This window comes from Tamandua tetradactyla, chromosome 3 (assembly GCF_023851605.1).
Source record: "Tamandua tetradactyla isolate mTamTet1 chromosome 3, mTamTet1.pri, whole genome shotgun sequence".
Lineage (NCBI taxonomy): Eukaryota > Metazoa > Chordata > Mammalia > Pilosa > Myrmecophagidae > Tamandua > Tamandua tetradactyla.
Window position 1 is genome coordinate 174,929,572 of NC_135329.1, and position 11,986 is coordinate 174,941,557.

Genomic DNA, 11,986 nt, shown 5'->3' on the forward strand with positions numbered 1-11,986 from the left:
CTCTGTCAGTGGTCGTCAGTATCATCACAGGCCAGAGCACAGCACCAGGGGTTCTCCCTTCTCCATCTCAGCAGAACCACTTCTAGTGACTGTCCTGAAGCTACCAAAAAAGGGAGGCCATAGATTTTTTTTTTTTCGCAATTCAGGACTCATTTAGATCAACATTACTCTATAAAAATCACAAGAGGAATAGAATCATTTTAAAATGTTCATTATATATTAATTCTGTAGCTATCAAGCATTTACCACATGCCGGGTATTGGGTTGGGTGCCAGTAAATCAAGTGTCTTGAAAAAGACATGACTTCTCTCTCTAGGAACTCATGGCCTTGTGGAGAAGGTATAAAAAGATAACTGTAGAGCAATGTAAGAAATGATATTTGATATTCAATATTTTCCTTTATCATCAGTGGGAACTTCCTCCACAATCTATAACTACTTCTAAAAAATTGCATTTTTAGATTATCCTAGTTATATTGATTTTTAAAACTTTAATTAAAGGAACATTTGGGATTTTAGGAGGAAAAGACAAAGTACATACTCATTTATTTTAAAAAATTAATGCTGCAGACATTAATTTTGAAACTGGATGAAAAGCTGCAAGCACTAAGTAAAATATCTTGTATTTTTTTATGCTCATAGTAACACTTTTCCTATTCACAAATCTATTTGATAGTAAGAAAAAAATTGGTTTTTTAAAAGCTGTTGTTTTCTAATTTTTAGGAATGTTCTAAACAGATACGTATGATAAGAGCATGTTTGATGGTAGGAAAACTGTGACCTCAACATCATCTTTTTCTGCCATTGTCATAGTCTTTGGATAACTGAAAAATTGTAGTTTTTATAAACACACACACACACACACACACACACACACACACACACAAGCCCATCTGTCAGTGTTGCTGATTTCAACCACGGTTTGAAAACTGCTGAGTCAACTGCCTAACTATTGACTTGAGAAGTTAATTCATTCTCTAAACTTTTACTTACTTTGCTTTGAACTTGCATCAGTTTGCAGCAAACATTCTTTGAAGCTTAAATAAACATCTGTTTTATAATCTGAAAGGGCAGAGACCTCTATTCACAAGCACCCAATGTCAACTGCAGCCATGTCAAAATAGGTCAAATGAGTTTATGTCCTGAGTTTACCGTGTAATGTAAAAAGTCACAGAAGGTGACATGTGGGCGTTATCTTCTTTCTAGAGGAATCCTTAGACTGCTGACCTGAGATACCTGTTCTAAGTTAGCCGATTTGGTAGATCAATCGGAGCCTTCTTGAGGAAAATTCTTCCCTAAGATGAATTCATCAGTTACATCTATTTACACAGATAAAAATCAAATAGTCTCAGCTCTAAGAAATACTGAAAGGAAACCTAACTGAAAGCCACACAGCTATTTCAGTTTCCTTTTATGAGCTTAGCTTTCTGTCCAACTTGCCAAAATTTAAGCACGAGCTCCCTCTGCTGAGTGAATTAATATATATTATGTTGTGAAACAGAATCTAACGCATTTGTGCATTGCCTATCATACCATTATGTTCTTAAAACATAGCAATTATGAATTATAAAAATATTTCCTCTTTAAAGTTCGTAACTATGATACCGGGAGGAACAGAAAGGTAGAGAAAAATAATTCACAAGGTAGAGATTCATTACCATGAGGTGCTTACAAGCCCCTACTCTCATGTCTACCCTATTACCAAACTTCAGTTCTTCATAGCACTTATCATATCTGCAGTTACATCAGTTATTAGTTCATCTGTCTAGTTACGGTTGTCTTTCCCTAGTAGAATATTGAGCTCCACTTCTTGGTTCACAAATTACACAAGACAACTTGAGTTTTGACCCAAAAGTCTCTTAGCCAATCTGATCCATTCCTTATCCATCCAGCTGGCTTCTGAACATGTTTTACTCCTTTCCACACATAAAAGTTGCCTTCAAAGGACAAAGATATATCACCCCAGAGTCCACAGGCTATGAAAGAGCATTCTCCAAAATGTCTTAAGGAGGTCCACACTATTGGGAAAAATGGATAATTTCCTAAAGTGACTACTTGAAGGGGGCAACATTTATTTATCTGGTTTTGTAAAAACAATATGAAGTGTTCTGCTTTATCTTCAGTTTCTCCACATGAGGGCCATTTCCCAGGCCAATATATGTTTTAGGATTTTTGCTTAAAATAATCACGTGACTTCATAGCTCTGTTTAATTGATTGCTGTTACTGCTGTCATTGGTATCTCATTTGCTAATACCACTGTACCTATGTGTGTATGCCCAGGCTCCCCACCATCCCTTTCCAGACATTTCAACTCTTCAAGCTAACCAGGATGCTCACTCCCATTGCACACCCATTGTCTGTCATTGTCACACATTTACCCACTGATTCACATCTTTCTGCTGTATAAATTGCACATTGTAACCTTGGTGGGCTGTTTCCCATAAGCTGGAAGATTCCCACTTTGTTAGCGCAAGCAGAAAACTTTTCCAAGGTAGGGTCCCAAGATGTCTTTCTAACTTCTTTACATTTGGATATAACCAATCATATGATAGTCATGATCTTATGTGTGGCTGTTTAAATTCACTTAACTTTAGAACGCATTTTTGTAATGAAAATACTGCTGGATTTAATAATGGATAAAGTAATTTCAGTAGTGCATGATACCTTTAAAAAGATGAGTTTTTTTTTTTCATTACAGAAAGAACACAGCAAATTCTTTTAAATGATCATTTTCTTACCTGGAGCAAAACATGCAAACCCTAAGTCAGAGCAAACCCCAGTTTTTGTTTTCATTCCTGTATCTAGAAAGGTGTGAGATTATTAAATTTGTGATGTTCACATTCCTCTGTTTGACTTTAGTTACCTAATGTTTATCTGGAATTAAATTAGTCACAATAAAAAAAAGAATTTGCAGCAAATAGTTTATACATTCTTGGGTGCAAACAATAATAACAGATTAGACACCAATCTGATTTAGTAGAGACATTCAGGGCATCATTTTTTTTTTCTTTAAAAGTTCTAAAACCATAGTATCCTTGGATCACAAATCAAACAATTAAAAGAGACCAGTGGGCGGGCCACAGTGGCTCAGCAGGCAGAGTTCTCATCTGCCGTGCAGGAGACCCAGGTTCGATTCCTGGTGCCAGCTCAGGTGAAAAAAAAAAAAGAGAGAGAGACCAATAACCTTATTTTATAGGTGAAGAGATCAAGGACCAAGGAAGTTTAATTATTTCAGCAAAGTTTCACAGTGAATGGGTGTCAGAACCAGAACCCAAACCTACCAATAGCCTCAGAGAAGTTAAGTAGAATAAACTTTAAAAGTTTTCATTTGACCTTACTGTCCAAGATTAACATTTTCTTTGCTTTAACAAGAACACAGAGAAATCGACAAGGAACCAAATGAGTTCTGAGTAAGTTAAAATACTGTTAGTGTATGAGGATTTCAAGTTTAATCTGAATCATCTCATGAAGAAATAATCAGATAAACCCAAATTTAGAGGTGTTCTGCAAAACAACCAGTCTATGACTCTCCAAAAATGTCAGTGTCATGAAACGTAAAGAACCATGGAGATTTTCCCTAAATGCAAAGTGTGATTCTTCATTAGGTCCTGCACTGGGGGTGGATGTAAGGGATGCGGAACATGATACAGGACATTTTTCATACAACTGGAGAAATTTGGATTTAAATTGTATATCAAATAAAGTATTGTATCAATTTTAAATCTAACGATCATGATAATGGTACCGGAGTTACATAGGATAAAGCCCTTGTATTTTAGGGATTACAAGTAGAAAGATTTAGGGATAAAGTATTATGAAGTGTATTACTAATGCTCAGTGGTTCCACTAAAACTGTGTGTGTGTGGTGGGTGTAAATACTTACCATATTAAATTGGCTGGATGTTTACCTTTGTATCTAGGTACTCGGTCAAGGGAATGTTACACGAAGCTTGCAGACTGGTTCTAGATGAAATCACCCTTCTGTGCTCTGCCCCTGGGAGAATGGTGGAATATTGAAGAGCTCTCAGGATCAGTTTCTTCTTCGGGTTTTACTTGGATGTTTTGTCACAGTGGAGGGTAAGGATGAGCTTGTCTTTGGGATGCCTGGCATGCTCTCACCCTGCTTCAGGTTAGAAGGTTAATGGAGCCCAAAAGGCTGATGGCTTTAGTCCTGACCACAAGTCAATTTCTTGTTATTTTCTAAGGTTCCTTATGGGACGAAGCCCAAACAGCTCTTTGGATTCATATATATATTTCCCCAAAGCAATGAAAAGTAAAATCTGAAGATCATGCAGAAATGTAGATTTCTAAACTTACATTTTTATATCAATCAAATATGTCTTCATAATTAACAGTGTTTATTACAATGATAAAAGCATATTTATTCCAGGACACCAGTAGCCACCCAGATATCTCCAAGAAATTCCTAAGTCTCCTAGAAGACTTTCCTTTGACCATATCTCAGGGTATCCAGTCATTCGAGGTCCTTACATTTTCTGAAGGAAAAGAACAGCAGTCCAGGGCTAGACCTGTCTTTAAGTGTGGCTTTGCTTTTTAATTTCAAATAGCAATTTTGGTGTCAGTTCTTAGGAAAGGGTCAGTTACACATGCTCTAAAGAAAGCTTTACAAATGCTCAGTAAAAGCAAAAATCAGTTAGAAAGCACAATGGAATAAAAGTTCCCATTTATAATAACAACCAAAAGATCCATCTCTAAAAATAAACTCAGCAAAAATGTTCAGGGCCTACATGAAGAGAATTTTTTAAGTCTACTGGTGAACCTGAAAAGAGGAAAAAAGATGTGACTAAAAGAAAAGACAAATCTAGTGTTTGGCTAAGAAGACACAATATATAAAGATACCATTTTTCTCCAAAATTAATGTACAAAATAAACACATTCCCAATCAAAACACCAATAGGGTTTTGGGGGAACTTAATTTTAAAGTTCATCTAGAAAGATAAAAATAGATACTTTTGAAAAACAGGAATTGGATATATCATTAATAATAAAAATTCATTCCAAATAAGTGTAAGGAGATGGAATATGTCATAAAGGATATTAGTACATCTAGAAAGCTATTTTAAAAATAAAGAAACATAAAAAGATATTTATACCTTTCACCTTACAATGAAATAAGTCCCAGATTGATAAAGGTTTAAACATTAAAAACTAAGGAAGGGCAGCTAGAAGGAAAAATCTGAGATGATGGCATGGTGGCCCATGACAAACTCTGGGATCTGTCCTGTAACCACTTGTTGAAGAGTGCTTTGAAAACTATTGCTTTTTTATATCGTTGCTTTGTATATATGTTATACTATACAATAAAAAAGTTAAAAAAAAAAAAACTAAGGTAATAAAATTACTAGGCAATGGTATAGTGATTTTTTTTTAAACCATAGACTGGTGAAGTCCTCCCTGGAAATAACATGAAACCCGAGGACATAAAGGAAAACATTAATTAATCTAACTAGATGAAAGAGAAAAACTTTAGTACAAAAAAAATAAGAAATATATTTGCAACAAACACTTTCGTAAATCAATTAAAAAAAAAGACAGAAAGAAAAATAGGCAAAGTATATCCACTAGCAGATAACTGGGAAAAAAAATAAAAACATACTAAACTAGGTTGTACTTTGCTCAGAATTTTTATAATGCAAGTTATAACAACAGTGAGATAGCACTTTTCATCTATCAGATTGGCAACAATTAAAAAAATGTATAATCTCCAGCACTGATTAAATTTTTTCTACAAGCATACTCTCTCAATGCATAATAAAAATGCTGAAACCAAATAGCATATTCTTTGTTAAAATTTAAAAATAAAATAGGTTTACCAGGAGCATGGCAGCAGACGTCCCTCTGCTGCCTCCACATGTTTCATGTTCTGGTTTTTAAAAAGTGGCTTTTTCCCAGATGTGGTTTCCGTGGTGACGGCACAACAAGAAGAGCTGTATTATCAGTTCTTGTCACCCCCTTAGTGACCTTAAATGATCACTTGGCAGTTGACTAGATGGCATCTTTGAGGTGTCCCATCCAGACCAGAATATTTGCATGAAGGGTCTTGTCTATCCAGCAAGTGGATGGAAGACCTCTGTTTCTAAGCCATTCCATCTCTTCAGGAAGCTGGCATTTAAAACACTGGCATTCAGAATCTGGATTTTGTTATGAGAGGCCTTTCCAAACAGTGAATAAATGAGACAAGGGAGAGTAATGAAACTAGGAAATGGCCAGAAATTCTCGTTCGTATTTCTGAGCAGACACCAGCAACCACAGTCATATTAGCTGCATGGCTTTGGGGTTAGAAGTGCAGTGGGGCTGAGAGAAGACAATAAATAAAATCAGAGCATAAGTGGAAAGACTGTGTTGATCCAGCTTCCCTCCCTGCCGACAATTGGGTCCTTGACCCATAGTGGGCTCCCACCTCAAGGCTCTTTCCAACACTATGAACTGCTTCCCTCCTGTTGTCCTCCCTGCCCTCCCCTGGGTCTACCATTTCAGACCTTCCCTTGCATCCCAGGCTGCCCTGATACAAGAAACAGACTCCTGTTCCCACCCATCAAGAGGGGAGTGTCTATTCAAGCACTTGTCCTGTTTCCACTAAGGAAGTCAGTCCTCTGCCAACTCAACTGACTGTGAAGACAGACACCTCTGCACTTACCCCGCAGTGCAAGTTAGTTGTCATGGGGCATCTGTTCCTCTCTGTCCTCTGGTGTAAGAGTCTGTCCTGTCAACCGCAAAGCCACTTGAAAACCAAGAAGTCTTGAGTTGAGGAAGTAGGCCCAATACTGAGTATGGGGTTAGGTAAAGTACATACATATGAGAAAATTGTATATGTATATATACGCTGCATATATACACATACCTATTTGCATTTTCCTATTATAAAAGTAAAGCATGTTCATTAAGAACCTTTGACAAATAAAGGAAACCACAAATATGAAAATCAAAATATCCTGTAAATCTACCACCCATACATGGCCACTATTAAAGTATTTTAAAAATATTAAAAACTTGACTTTCATACAACTGTAAAATAAGTCTGTCGAAGATATATTTAATTCATGAGTGAGGGAACCAACAGCATAATAAAACCAATTCAAAGAGAGGTTAAGAGCTGAGAATATTAGGCACTGAAAGATTGATGGAATAAGATTGCTAGCTCAGATATAAAGCCAGTTGTATCTTACAGGAATAGAGCTATAATCTTTGAGGTTATCTTTTCTCAAGCAGAAATAATTTGCATTTCTACTGGGAAAAAAAAGTCTACACATTATCATGTAACTTCACAGAGTCTAGACCCTAACCAACAGTAAATAATAAGCTTTTCTTTTAAAAAAGGTGTGTTCCCCAAGAAAATAAGATAATCCCTGGGTGGGTCTGCTAGACAATGTTGTAATACGACAGTGAAAAGATATGCAGTCATTTTTTGCTTTTTTTTCCCAAGTTTTGGATAATATTTCTGAACATAAAACTATAATTTTACTATATTTCTTTTCAGTCTTAAGAGTTGTCAGTATATGTAAATAAGTAAAGCACTTATTTTTATAAAGATACATATTCGGACGTATTTCTTTTTTTCACTTAATATTGTTTTGTGAACATTTTTCCATATCACTAAATATTTGCAAAAACAGGATTTTTAATGGCTAGGCTTTTTTATTCAAATGAATGGCAACAATTATTTAACCAATCCCCCATTTTGGGGAACAAATAATATTTTAGTGAATATTCTAGTACATAAATCCTTGCATAACTATCTAAAGACAATTATGTCCTTAAAATAGATTCTTAGAAGTAGAGCTTCTGTCCTCTTTTTCAGGCTTTTAGTATTTGTGGCCTTTCAAAAGGTTGTTCCAATTTACACTCTCAGCAACTAGGAAGTAAGCCTATTCCATCACACTTAAACCAACATTGGGTATTACATACTTCTAATCCTTGATGATTTAGAGAAAAAATGGTATCTTGTTATTTCTAGTTGAATTACTTTAATTATTAGTGAAGTTGTACCTTTTTCACATGTTTATTGGCCATTTATAGCTCTCGGTTTTGTTTTGATATGGATGAAATCTCATAATAATGAACATTAAAGGCAGGCTTGAAGGACAAAAAAAGTAACAAAAGGGTAGCTGGAAGCCTGAGGAAAATGGGAGGATTTTCTTTTATCTGGAAGGAGGGGGGCAGATTGGCCATGGGCACATGACCCCTAGCATCCCAGGCTAACCCACTGCTGCATGGCCAGGACCACCAGGGAAGTCAGGACAGAGCAGCATCCAAATTTGTTTCCTAGATCAGAAAGCCTGGTTCTCCGCTGGCATCAGTTTGTCTTTCATTGCTAGATTGGTTACTGGCCCAAGTGAGGTTTACTAGATGGCAGAAAAGAACCCAGTACTTGGAGAAATGCCTGGTGTTTATTCCCAGGATGACTGGAAGACTTCTGGAGGGAACAGGCATTTTCACTATATAACTTTGGTTACACAAAATCAGAGAATACAAGAACTGACACCCTTGAAAGATCTTCTTCTACATATTGTTCCATTTTCCTGGATGGGGGAGATAAAACTTGATCGCCAGCCCATCTCCAAATTCATAGACTCCATGATGTGTAGAATATTCTCTTGTCTTAGTGTGCTGGTTTGAAATGATGTATGTACCCTAGAAAAGCCATGTTTTAATCCTAATCCCATTTTGTAAAGGCAGACATTTCTTCTAATCCCTATTCAGTATTGTGTGTTTGAAACTGTAATTAGAGCATCTCCCTGGAGGTGTGATTTAATCAAGAGTGGTTGTTAAACTGAATTAGGTTGAGGTGTGTCTCCACCCATTTGGGTGGGTCTTGATTAGTTTCTGGAGTCCTATAAAAGAGGAAACATTTTGGAGAAGAGATTCAGAGAAAGTAGAGCAGAACGACATAGCCACGAGAAGTAGAGTCCACCAGCCAGCGACGTTTGGAGATGAAAAAGGAAAATACCTCCCGGGGAGCGTCATGAAACAGGAAGCAGGGAGAAGAAGCTAGCAGATGATGCCATGTTCGCCATGTGTCCTTCCAGATGAGAGAGGAACCCTGACCATGTTAATCATGTGCCTTTTCAGATGAGAGAGGAACTCTGACTGTGTTCATCATGTGCCCTTCCACTTGAGAGAGAAACCCTGAACTTCATTGGCCTTCTTGAACCAAGGTATCTTTCCCTGGATGCCTTAGATTGGACATTTCCAAAGACTTGTTTTAATTGGGACATTTTCTCGGTCTTAGAACTGTATACTAGCAACTTATTAAATTCCCCTTTTTAAAAGCCTTTCTGTTTCTGGTATACTGCATTCCGGCAGCTAGCAAACTTGAACACTTAGTTTATAAGTTCTAAATATTGTTTTAGCTGAAAAAGCATGGATCTAATCCCACACCTGTAATTTGAAGGTTCATAAACTGAAGCCCAAAGAGCCTAAAACAAACAAATGCTCTTGCTCAAGACAACCTGCAGCAGAACTGGGAATAGAGCCCGTGTTTCCCAGTTTCTCGTCTGATTCTCATTCTGTCGGCACCACCACCTGGCTAAAAGTGTGGGCTGGCCACACAGCTCCCAAAGTTTTAAGATGATGTTAATCAGAGCACATGAACTTCCACTTGACAACATTTGAACATTTCTCCTTCAGTGGATTGAAATCTGTTTTAACAACATTTGTGTTTTCTCAGAAAATCAAATTACCCATATGCTAGGCTGTCACAAAATCAGTGCTTATTCATCTTTATCAGCCTATCCTCTTTATCTTCATAAATAACGAGGAAAAAGAAAAATCCAGTGCAAGCTAAACACAGACTAGTCTGGAAAGGCTGGTCTCACACAGAGCAAGGAAAGTTCTACCAGTTTCTTAGTGGATATTTCTATCTCATAAATATTCCTGCTAGGTCACTTTGCTTTGTGTTTTGTTTGTTGTTTTAAACATAGCATGTAGGTCCCCGTGGTAGTCAGGTTCATGTGTCAACCTGGCCAGGTGGTGGTGCATAGTTGTCTGGTTGGGTAAGCGCTGACCTGTCTGTTGCTATGAAGACATTTCATGGACTTAAATCATGACTACATTAGCTGTGTTGTGCTAAGGGGAGAGTCTTCTGCAATGAGTGGTGCTTAATCTAATCACTGGAAGGCTTTTAAGGAGGATTCAGAAGATGCAATCACTCTTCCTGCTTCAGCCAGCCTGCCTCTCCTGAGAGTTCATTGAGGACCTTCCTTGGAGCTGCCAGCTCACGGCCTGCTCTACAGATCTTGGACGCTTACATCCCTACATTTGCGGGCTTTTATGAATTTTATATTTGCAGATATCTACTGCTGATTCTGTTTCTCTAGAGAACCCTAGCTAATATAGTCCCCAAAGCCCCCCAAGACTCAAGCAGACCCTCATCATTCATTAGTCAGGTGTTAAACATGCCAGCCTTAGCAGAAGAACTCTTCCTGGCCACGTGCTAAAATCATGTAAGTAAATTAGAGGTTGTAATCCAATGATACCCAACAGATACTTCAAGGCACAGTCATCTAATGATCTAACCACTTCAACACATTGAAGTATTTCACTAAAAAGCAATCCCAACATGTATCTTGATAGAAGAAAATAAAAAAGAAGAAAACCATGGGTTTGGGAGTGGATAAAAGAGTAATATCCTATACTTACCTGGCAGGGGAGATACCATGATCACGTAGGTGGTTTTCCCAGGGCGAGGCTTATCCATTGCACTCCGGATGTGTTGACCCCTGCGATTTCCCCAAATGTGGGAAACTCGACTGCATAATTTGTGGTAGTGGGGGACTGCGTTCGCGCTCTCCCCTGGCAAAAAAAAAAAAAAAAAAAAAAGAGTAATATCCTGTCAAGTCATACTGTTAGTTTCTGAAGAGCTGGTTACTTTATTATCTGAGAATTTGAAGGGCTGAGAACAACTTCCTCAGCTGATGAGACCCCCAAAGAGCTATAATTCTCTCTATCTTCTACTTAAATATCTATTTGCAGTGGAGCCTGAGTTCCTAAAACTACCACCAACTGAGGATTAGCTTATGAAACCACAAGGGAACACTTTCCATGGAAGGTGAGAATGACAAAATGCTCTCCTGAGGACCCCCCTTTTTTGTGATCCTCTGCATTTAGTGAAACCAGTATTTTCCACTCTCTGAAGTTTTAACCCTCTGCCTGTTGGAGACTTGTCTGGTGGTGCTCATGAGTTACAGTGGGGCTCTTGGGACTTATGTATTCACATATCAGAGGGGCCGTGCTATCCTGTGTTAACACTTGGCTCCTTTGTGGTTCTGTTTCCTCGCTGGTTCCATCTGTGCTTCTGAGACCCTGACATTGCGTGCTGTAGTGGATGTGATAAGCTCAGGATGGTCCAGGAAACCATGATAGCAAAGAAGAAAGACTGTCTGTACGCGATGAGGTAGTCTGATTAACAGCGCCTGTGATTCTTGCAGTGTAGCAATAATAGTGGCATCTGCTAGTCCCTGGTGCTATTTTCCAGGTGCCTTTAGATGCATGACCACAGCTAGTCCTCTTAACAACCTCAGGTTGTTTATTTGTCTTAAGCCTTGCTCCAGAATAGATTCAAAGCAGCTAAGAATTATCTCAAGTTGGCTGCATTTTAAACCAAGGACACAGACGTAAAAGAGTTTCAGAAAATTGCCTGAGCCTGTATAGCTGGTGGTGGCGGGGCCAATGTTCAAACTCACCTTAGGTGCTATCTCAGGACACCTCCACACATGTAATAATACCTTCCTGTGGAAACATCGCCATATAATAATTTCTTGACAGCAAGACAGGAAGCCAAATGTCATCTCCATGTCCTGGAAGAAAATAATATTAACATTTAGTAAAATGCATTCTTACATTCTGTATCAAATATATTTAAATTAAATATCTCTAAAAACAAGACCTCATTTGTTTGCTGTGTTAGATAAGGGAGGTGCACTTTGGAGGGAAGGAACATTTTATATGGAAACTCAAAGTGTACTTA

General features: G+C 37.8%; 1 long non-coding RNA gene and 1 other non-coding gene across 2 annotated transcripts in view; one reads left to right on the top strand and one right to left on the bottom strand.

The window, feature by feature from the left end:
• Positions 1-6,593: 6,593 nt before the first annotated feature.
• The window catches only part of LOC143676493 (uncharacterized), a 40,911-nt gene continuing 35,518 nt past the window's right edge, over positions 6,594-11,986 (bottom strand). Inside the window, exons 2-3 of the long non-coding RNA XR_013172140.1 lie at positions 11,703-11,816; positions 6,594-6,785 (exon numbers count right to left, since the gene is read on the bottom strand). This is a non-coding gene — a long non-coding RNA (uncharacterized LOC143676493). The remainder of the gene's footprint in view (positions 6,786-11,702; positions 11,817-11,986) is intronic.
• On the top strand, positions 10,652-10,815 carry LOC143678351 (U1 spliceosomal RNA). Its single transcript, XR_013173165.1, has one exon. It is a non-coding gene; the product is annotated as a U1 spliceosomal RNA (small nuclear RNA).